At 48.0% G+C, this 9975-nt stretch overlaps 1 long non-coding RNA gene across 4 annotated transcripts in view; it reads right to left on the reverse strand.

The window, feature by feature from the left end:
* The window catches only part of LOC137306089 (uncharacterized), a 171660-nt gene extending 169494 nt beyond the window's left edge, over positions 1–2166 (reverse strand). For 2 of the 4 annotated variants that reach the window (XR_010958823.1, XR_010958824.1), the window contains exon 1: positions 1978–2166. This is a non-coding gene — a long non-coding RNA (uncharacterized lncRNA). The remainder of the gene's footprint in view (positions 1–1977) is intronic. The other 2 variants (XR_010958822.1, XR_010958821.1) reach the window with 2 other exon arrangements.
* Positions 2167–9975: the final 7809 nt, after the last annotated feature.

The following is a 9975-nucleotide window of genomic DNA, read 5'->3' on the forward strand; positions in this document are numbered from 1 at the left end:
TACTCTATGCCTCTACTTGTAAAGCCCGGGATCCCGGATGCTTTTTTAACCGCTTTCTCAATCTGTCCTGCCACCTTCATATACCCCCAGATCTCTCTGTTCCTGTACCCCTTTTAGAATTGTGCCCTCTCGTTTATATTGCCTCTCCTCGTTCTTCCGACCGAAATGTATCACCTCGCATTTTTTTGCGTTAAATTTTATCTGCCACGTGTCCGCCCATTCCACCAGCCTGTCTATATCCTCTTTAAGTTTATCACTATCCTCCTCACTGTTCCCTACCCTTCCAAGTTTTGTGTCACCTGCAAATTTTGAAATTGTGCCTTGTACACCCAAGTCCAAGTCATTAATATATATCAAGAAAAGCAGTGTTCCCAGCACCGACCCCTGGGGAACACCACTGTACACCTCCCTCCAGTCCGAAAAACAACCGGTCACCACTACTCTCTATTTCCTGTCACTTAGCTAATTTCACATCCATGTTGCTACTGCCCCTTTTATTTCATGGGCCGCAATCTTTTGTGAACAAGGGTGTGTAACATTTGCAATTCTCCAGTCCTCTGACACCACCCCCGTATCTACGGATGTTTGGAAGATTGTGGCCAGCACCTCCGCAATTTCCACCCTTACTTCCCTCAGCAACCTGGGATGCATCCCATCCGGACCGGGTGACTTATCTACTTTAAGTACAGCCAGCCTTTCTAGTACCTCCTCTTTATCAATTTTTAGCCCATCCAGTATTTCAACTATATTTTCCTTTACTGAGACTCTGGCAGCATCTTCTTCCTTGGTAAAGACAGATACAAAGTACTTATTTAATACCCCGACCATCCCCTCTGCCTCTATGAGTAGATCTCCTTTATGGTTCCTAATCGGCCCCACCCGTCCTCTCACTACCCGTTTACTGTTTACATGCCTGTGGAAGACTTTTAGATTCCCTTTTATGTTGGCCGCCAGTCTATTCTCATACTCTCTCTTTGCCCCTCTTATTTCCTTTTTCACTTCCCCTCTGAACTTTCTATTCACTTGTGTTATCAACATGACATACTCCCCTTTTTTCCATTTCATCTTAGTCACTATCTCTTTTGTCGTCCAGGGAGCTCTGGCTTTAGTTGCCCTACCTTTGTCCCTCATGGGAATGTGCCTAGACTGTACCCGAACCATCTCCACTTTAAAGGCCACCCACTGTTCAATTACAGTTTTGCCTGCCAATCTTTGATTCCAATTTACCCGGGCCAGATCTGTTCTAGTATGATCGCTGCTCCCTAAATGTTCCCCCACTGACACTTGCTCCACTTGGCCCACCTCATTCCCTTGAACCAAGTCCAGCAATGCCTCCTTCCTCGTTGGGCCCGAAATGTACTGGTTAAGAAAGTTATCCTGAACACATTTCAAAAATTCCTCCCCCTCTTTGCCCCTTATATTATCCCAGTCTATATTAGGATAGTTGAAGTCCCCAGTTATCACTACTCTATGGCTTTTGCACCTCTCTGTAATTTCCCTGTAAATTTGTTCCTCTATATCCTTCCCACTAGTTGGTGGCCTATAGAATACACCCAGTAGTGTAATGCCACTTCTTTTATTTCTTAACTCAAACTAAATAGATTCTGTCCTTGACCCCTCCAGGACATCCTCTCTCTCCAACACTGCAATATTCTCCTTAATCAATACTAGAGATTAATTTTTAATTCCTGGAGACTCCAGGCCAATCCCGGAGGGTTGGCGGTCCCTACACCGAGTGTGCTCACAGCGACGGGGAGGGGGAGGGGCTGAAGACTGCAGTCAGCACTTTTCAACGTGTGATTAATGTAAAAGAATGTTTCAGCACCTCCTGACAGGAAGGGGCTGAGCTCTGGGCCTGCGCCATGGAGATAAGCTGCCCAGTCTGTTTACTTCAAACTGGTACAAAGTTCTACCTTCTGTAAAGTATAGGAACCAGGATTTGAGCACAGGAAGGGGCCTCTCCCTCCCTCCTCTTACCTGCGAGGGATTTGAGCCTCTCTCAGATTGCAGTTTTATGTGTTATCTCCACACATTCTTTTATATTCTCCTTCCTTCGGTAATTCCCAGCTCCTTGTGGTAAGCTGCAGTCGGTTTGTGGAAAAGCAACGGCACATTCCAGTGACTCTGTGTGAAAAGGTCTCTGCGTCTGGGCCTCAAGCTGGATAATCAGTGACTGATTAGTGACCTGCCCCCCCTCCTTCCCAATTGGGTTGCCAACCCTCCAGGATTGGCCTGGACTCTCCAGGAATTAAAGATTAATCTCCAGGACACTGCTGGGAGCAAACCCCGGGAGAAAACTCATTGGGGCGTAAAAATAAATTGTGTTTGTTACAAGTTTTCTTTCAACACTTTTGTTTACTGGTTATAAAAATATTGACCTTCGGGTAAGCGTACTCCAAGGCGGCCTTCGAGACACATGACAACGCAAAATTGTCGAGCAGAAATTGATAGCCAAGTTCCGCACCCATGAGGACGGCCTCAACCGGGATCTTGGGTTCATGTCACGCTACACGTAACCCCACCAGCGAACAAATGTTATCTGTTTTTAATATAACGGGTCATTTGCTGTCTTTCTCTTCCTTCCGGATGTTTCTGCCTCTCTCTCTCTGTTTTTTTTTTGGTTGTTTGTATATTCGGTGGCCCTGTAGGTAACACCTCTCTGTCTGCACACTGTAATTGCCTTGGCAACGGACAGTTGGAAAGACTATCTGTAATCACCAGGTATTGTTCTGTGATTTATAAATGCGAAGGGTTCGAGGATTTCATTTCCACATTCACCTGAGGAAGGAGGAAGCCTCCGAAAGCTTGTGAATTTCAAATAAAATTGTTGGACTATAACTTGGTGTTGTAAAATTGTTTACAATAAAAATATTGGAGATGGGAAAAAAGGCCGTTTGACTGACAGTCAAGAATCATCCAATGAAGTGGCTGTTTGCGGTCCGATTGGTTGGAGGCGGGGCACCGCAAGGATGGACGTGTCGGGCGACCAATGGCGGGAGTGTGGGGGCGGGGCGGTTGGAGGCAGGAATACGCCCAACCAGAGTTGGCAATCCCTGGTCCCCCGGTCTGGCGTTCCTGGGTCCTGCCTTTACTGCTGCTCCTCTTCAGCCACTGAATCCTTCTCTTAATGGTCATCTCGGGCAGCAAACAAAACCCGACAATTAATGTGCAGCTCACACCAGCTTCAAATGCACAGCTGCTCGGGTTCAGCTCATTGACCCTGTGAATGTGGTGGAGAGGGCGGGGGGGAGGGTCATGCAGAGGTGTCATTAGCACATCTGGAGTGGGCACCCCATGTCTCCCAGGAAGCAGCCTTGCAATGCTGACTTCCTGAGCCGTCAGGGACCCATCAACCTGTGTTGTGAGCTCTCTCTGGAACCTGGTGCTAACCTAGGGTTAGCAACTCTGATTCGACGTATTTAAGAGGATTCATCACATGACTTCCTGCCTCCAAGCACCCCTCCCCCCCAACCATTGGTCGTCCGATATGTCCATCCTCACGATGTCCCGCCTCCACGCTCCCGCCATTGGTCACCCAACATGTCCACCCCCGCGGAGTCCTGCCTTCCCACGGCCAATTGGGAAGCGAATAGACTCTTCGTCACCACTTTAGAAGAATGAGAGGCGATCTCATTGAAACTTATAAAATTCTTAGAGGGCTTGACAGGGTAGATGCTGAGAGGCTGTTTTCCCCTGGCTGGAGAGTCTAGAACTAGGGGTCATAATCTCAAGATAAGGGGTCGGCCATTTAAGACTGAGATGAGGGAAAATTTCTTCACTCAGAGGGTTGTGAATCTTTGGAATTCTCTACCCCAGAGGGCTGTGGATGCTGAGTCATTGAATATATTCAAGGCTGAGATGGATAGATTTTTGGACTCTAGGGGAATCAAGGGATCGGGCGGGAAAGTAGAGTTGAGGTCGAAGATCAGCCATGATCTTGTTGAATGGCGGAGCAGGCTCGAGGGGCTGAATGGCCTTCTCCTGCTCTTATTTCTTATGTTCTTGCCCGATTGGATGATTCTTGACTGTCAGTCAAACAGCCCTTTTTCCATCTCCAATATTTTTATAACTAGTAAGCAAATGTGCTCAAATAAATGTTTTTAAAAACCACAGTGTATTTAACACCCCTACGATTTCTCTCCCTGTTTGCTCGCTGCAGTGTCCAGGAGATCAATCTTTAATTTCTGAAGACTCCAGGGCAATCCAGGAGGATTGGTGACTCTATGTTAACTTCAATCATTGCTGCTGATGGTCACCTCCTATCTGAGGGAGCGTTGACCGCAAACGTCGTCGCCAGGATGACCGATGGACCAGGAGTACGATCAGTGACATCAGGCCTGGTAACATCAGATCTGCCTCTGGCTGATGTAGGCCCATTGCTTCACCTGATACCATAGTGACGCAGCAGTGCTCTCTGATCTGACTGAGGTCTGTTGTTGGTGCCTGCAAACACTCAGTGGTGAAGAAGTTGTGTGTGGTTTTTCTGTTGACTTGCCTTGTGCCTGCAGGCCTGCTTCTTGTTTCTAATGTCAGCCTTGACTCAGTGGTAGCACTCTCGCCTGAGTCAGAAGGCTGTGGGTTCAAATCCCATTCCAAAGACTTGTGCACAAGGCTGACACTCCCAGTGCTGCACTGTCGGAGGTGCCGTCTTTCGGATGAGACATCAAACCGATGTCTCAGGTGGATGTAAAAGATCTCATGGCACTATTCAAAGACACGCAGGGAGTTCTCCCCGGTGTCCTGGCCAATATTTATCCCTCAACTAACAACTAAAAACAGGTTATCTGGTCACTTTCTCATTGCTGATTGTGGGATCTTGCTGTGCGCAAATTGGCTGCTGCGTTTCCTACATTACAACAGTGACTTCACTTCAAAAGTACTTAATTGGCTGTAAAGCACTCTGGGACGTCCTGAGGTCATGAAAGTGGTTGGTCAGTCACTGAGGCTGGAGTAGAAACATCACTGTCCCCGTCTCACACTCCCCGTTACTTAGGAACCTCGTCCACTCATCATGTTCATTCAATGTTGCTTAGTTACAAATTAGCATGGATGAAGTCAACTAGGCCCTTGCACCTTAACTAGGCCCTTGCACCTTAACTAGGCCCTTGCACCTTAACTAGGCCCTTGCACCTTAACTAGGGCCCTTGCACCTTAACTAGGGCCCTTGCACCTTAACTGCAGCCTTCTCACTGGATTAAGCCCACTGTGAACAAGTCCCCCCCGAACCAGGAACCCCTGAAATAAGATGTTTGAATCTCAGATCTTTACCCTGAAACTGTACTCGGGCCTGGATTTATCGGAAAGTCCTTGTCCCATAACGAGAGCAGGCCCGCACCCTGCCCTGCGATGGGACATCTTCCCCTGGGGTATCTGGGGGAATCAGCACCCTCATTTACAGCAGCAATACACAGTTTCAGATCCAGCCATCAGCACCTCAGAGCAACATGAATGAGAGAAAGAGAGAGAGAGAGAGAAAAAGAGAGAGGAAGATAGAGAAAGAGAGCGTCTCAGAGAGACAGAGAGAGGAGAAACAAGAGATCAGTAGAAAGGTGAGAGAGGAACAGATAGAGTGAGAAAGAGGAACAGAAAGAGAAAGAGAAGGAGGTGAGCTAGGCTGAATGGAGAGTTTTGAATGGAGCTGTGACCTTACTGGGTGCCCTCACGATATTCAATATAAACCCTCCACGTCGCCCTTTTCAGAGTTTAATTGAATTTTCTCCCCTCCTCTCCTGAAGGCCGGGGGCGGATGGTGAATTCCTGGGCCCTTCAGTACGCTGCTCAGAACGGGCACTGGGTGAGATTTGGTTCCCAGCGTGACTCCGCCCCTTCAGGGCAGGAGGAGGGAAAACCTAACGTGAAAAGAGCTGCCTGAATTTTAACGCTGCTACGAGGGACCGTAAAGGGCTCACCCCAGTGACCCTGAGCATCCAGCACCTATACCTTCACCGAGTTACCGAGCAGGTGATTGGACCTGACTCTTGGAAGAGGTACAACAACAACAATTTGCATTTATATAGTGCCTTTAATGTAGTAAAACGTCCCAAGGTGCTTCACAGGAGCGTTATCAAACAAAAATTTGACACTGAACCATGTAAGGAGATATTAGGACAGGTGACCAAAAACTTGGTGAAAGAGGTAGGTTTTAAGGAGCGTCTTAAAGGAGAAGAGAGAGAGACAGGTGGAGGGGTTTAGGGAGGGAATTCCAGAGCTTAGGGCCTAGGCAGTTGGAGGCACGGCCGCCAATGGTGGAGAGATTAAAATTGGATGTGCAAGAGGCCAGAATTGGAGGAGCGCAGAGATCTCGGAGGGTTGTGGGGCTGGAGGAGGTTACAGAGATAGGGAGGGGCGAGGCCATGGAGGGATTTGAAAACATGGACGAGAATTTTAAAATTGAGGCGTTCCCGGACCAGGAGCGCAGGGGTGATGGGAAAATGGGACTTAGTGCGAGTTAGAATACGGGCTGTAGAGTTTTGGATGAGCTCAAGTTTATGGAGGGTGGAAGATGGGAGGCCGGCCAGAAGAACATTGGAATAGTCGAGTCTGGAGGTAACAAAGGCACGGATGAGGGTTCCAGCAGCAGATGAGCTGAGGCAGGGACGGAGACGGGCAATGTTGAGGTGGAAGTAGTACTCCAATCCCCTTGCAATAAAGGCCAACATATCATTTGCCTTCCTAATTGCTTGCTGTACCTCTGTGTTAATTTTCTGTGCTTCTTATACGAGGATAACCAAATCTCTCTGAACACCAACATTTAATAGATTCTCACCATTTAAAAAATATTCTGTTTTTCTATTCTTCCTACCAAAGTGAATAACATTTCCCCACATTATACTCCATCTGCCACCTTCTTGCCCACTCACTTAACCTGTCTATATCCCTTTGCAGTCTCTTTGTGTCCTCCTCACAGCTTACTTTCCCACCTCGCTTTGTATCGTCAGCAAACTTGGATACTTTACACTTGGTCCCTTCACCTAAGTCATTAATATAGATAGTAAATAGCTGAGGCCCAAGCACTGATCCTTGCGTCACCCCACTAGTTACAGCCTGCCAGCCTGAGAATGACTCATTCATTCCTACTCTCTGTTTTCTGTCCGTTAACCAAACCTCTACCCATGCTAATATATTACCCCCAACCCTGGACCGGGAGCCAATGTAGGTCAGCGAGCACAGGGCTAATGGGTGAATGGACTTGGTGCAGGTTAGAATACGGGCTGCAGAGTTTTGGATGAGCTGAATTTTATGGAGGGTGGAAGATGGGAGGCCGGCCAGAAGAGCACCCATCCCTCCCCACAGCTCAGACACCGAAATCCTTGCAAGTGCACAAATCCTTTTCCACTTCCTGCTTTGGCTGCCCACTCTTTCACCGTCCCGGTGACACCCCCAGCCCCCACCCCCCCCCCCCCCGCCACGGCCTTGCCAAACAGGAAGTGCCGCATTTTCTGTGGTTGGCAACAGTAACCGCGAGGTAATGGTGTCGAGTTGCCTTGCTGTTGAGGCCTGTCAGACCACAACAAACAAAACAAATCCTTCCAAGAGAGGCATGTCATTGGGCCAGCCTGCGCTGTTGTATCTACGGGTTTGGTGGATAGGAAGTGTCGAGAAGCAGTCTGTGAATTCCCACAGGAAGTGCCCGACATTCCCAGCTCCCATAATATCCCCATTCCCACTCCAGTTCCATTTGCATGTTATCTCCCACTTGCACTCCTTCCCCTCTTCCCATGCCATTCCCTGTTTTCACTCATTCCTTCCATTCTGCATTCCAGTCCCGATGCCATTCCAATATCATTCTCCTTCATTTAAGGGGAAGCTAGATAAGTATTCCTAGGAGAAAGGGATAGAAGGATATGCTGATAGGGTGAGATGAAGAGGAGTGGGAGGAGACTCGTGTGGAGCATAAACACCGGCATAGACCAGATGGGCCGAATGGCCAGTTCCTGTGCTGTAAATTCTATGTAATTCTATATAATGGTACATTCCTGTTGGACTTTGTCCTAAAAAGCTCCAAGTGCTATAAGTTAATCAGATCAGAAGGGCATTGTACTCTCCTCCCCCCATTGATGATAAGCCACTCCCAGGCAGAACAAACAGCAAAAGTAACAACCATTGGAGACAGAGAAGGTGAGAGAGAGAGTTTGATCAAGATACACTTCCCAGAGAGAAAGTGGCACAGAGACAAAGACCGAGAGAGAGAAAAGGTTACATGGAGAGAGTGGGAGAGGAGGCAGGACAGATAGGCACAGAGTTACACAGAAAGTAGAACAGAAACAGGCCGCTCGGCCCAACCAGTCCGTGTTGGTTTTATCCTCCACACGAGCAGTATCCTAATCCCATGTTCCCATATTCCTCTGTCCTTTGACCACCTGTCAAATCTATTCTTAAACACTAACTCCGATAGTGAATTCCACAGCCTCACAACTCTCTGTGCAAAACGTTCTCCTGCTCTCTGTCCTAAATCGCTTCCATTTAATCTTATATCTACCTCCCCTCGCTCGAGACCGTTTAACGACTAGAAACAGTCTGTTCCAATAATTTTAAATACCTCTATCAAATCACCCCGTAATCTCGGTTGAAGACAAAGAGAAATCTAAATGTAAAGAATGAGAGAGACAAGCAGAGGAAGTCACTGGAGGACAGACAGATTTTATTGTTCTCATTTATAATGTTTATCACATCACAAAAATCCCAGAGCAGTTCACAGTGAATTACTGAGATGTCACGCTGATAGTTGGAGTGCAGTGTCATTGTTATATAAGTGAATGTACCAACCCATCTCTCCCCTCGAGGTCCCACAGACACTGACAGGTTGCATGACCCATTGATCTGTTTTTGTTGGTTGAAGGAGGAATGTCGGCCGAGGGCACAGCAACAACTCCCTGCTCCTCCCTGGGGGTGCTGTGGGATCTTTAACACCCACTGGACACAACGCAATGGGCTCAGTTTGACATCTCAGCCGAAGGGTGGCTTGTGCGACAATGCAGCCCTCAGTACGGAACAGGAAACTCAACCTAGACCATGGGCTCAAGCCCTGACCCAGTGCAGAGAGCTTCAGGTCAGCCCAGCTGGTTTGGTGAGGCTGGGATTTTGTTCTGGTTTGACCCAGTTGGATTTGAGTTTTGGATTGGGAGCTGACTGCTGGACGAGCTCGCAATTTGTTCCCAAATCGCTCTGTAGTGCACAGGCTGACACCGGGCCTCTCGATCCTCCCCGTTACATGGTTTCACACCAGCCAGTCCCACAATGGTCAGTGCAATAAGACATCACTCCTGCGCAATCCTGCCACACCCCAGAATCTGTCAGTCTCTCACTGAAAGGTGGTAATTGTTAACAACACATTTTAAAAGGACAGGAGTGTCGCTCAGTTTGGGCGTTTAACTCATCGGCTAAAGAAAGATAGACTTGCATTTCTATAGCGCCTTTCACTACCACAGGATGTCCCAAAGTGCTTTACAATCAATGAAGTACTTTTAAAATGTAATTATTGTTGTAATGTAGGAAACATGGCAACAAATTTGCACACAGCAAGATCCTACAAATAGCAAATGAGAATAACCAGATCATCGGTTTTAGTGATGTTGGTTAAGGGGTAAATATTGACCAGGACACCAGGGAGAACTCCCTTGCTCTTCTTCGAATAGTGCCCTGGGATGTTTTACGTCCACCTGAGAGGGCAGACGGGGCCTCGGTTTAACGTCTCATCCAAAAGACAGGGACTGACGATAGTTGGGGCTTCAAGCTGCTGTCTGTCAATCTGGCAGCTGCATCTCAACAGACCATCAACAGGAACCTCTTACTGTAATCATAACTCCCTGCCCATACATCACTCCACTCCGCACCGACCCACTCCGCACTGACCCAGTCCCCACTCCGCACCGACCCGCATTGTACTGATCCACATTGTACCGCCCCACTCCGCACCGACCCACATTGTACTGCCCCACTCCGCACCGACCCACATTGTACTGATCCACATTGTAC

This window comes from Heptranchias perlo, chromosome 41 (assembly GCF_035084215.1).
Source record: "Heptranchias perlo isolate sHepPer1 chromosome 41, sHepPer1.hap1, whole genome shotgun sequence".
Taxonomy (NCBI): Eukaryota; Metazoa; Chordata; class Chondrichthyes; order Hexanchiformes; family Hexanchidae; genus Heptranchias; species Heptranchias perlo.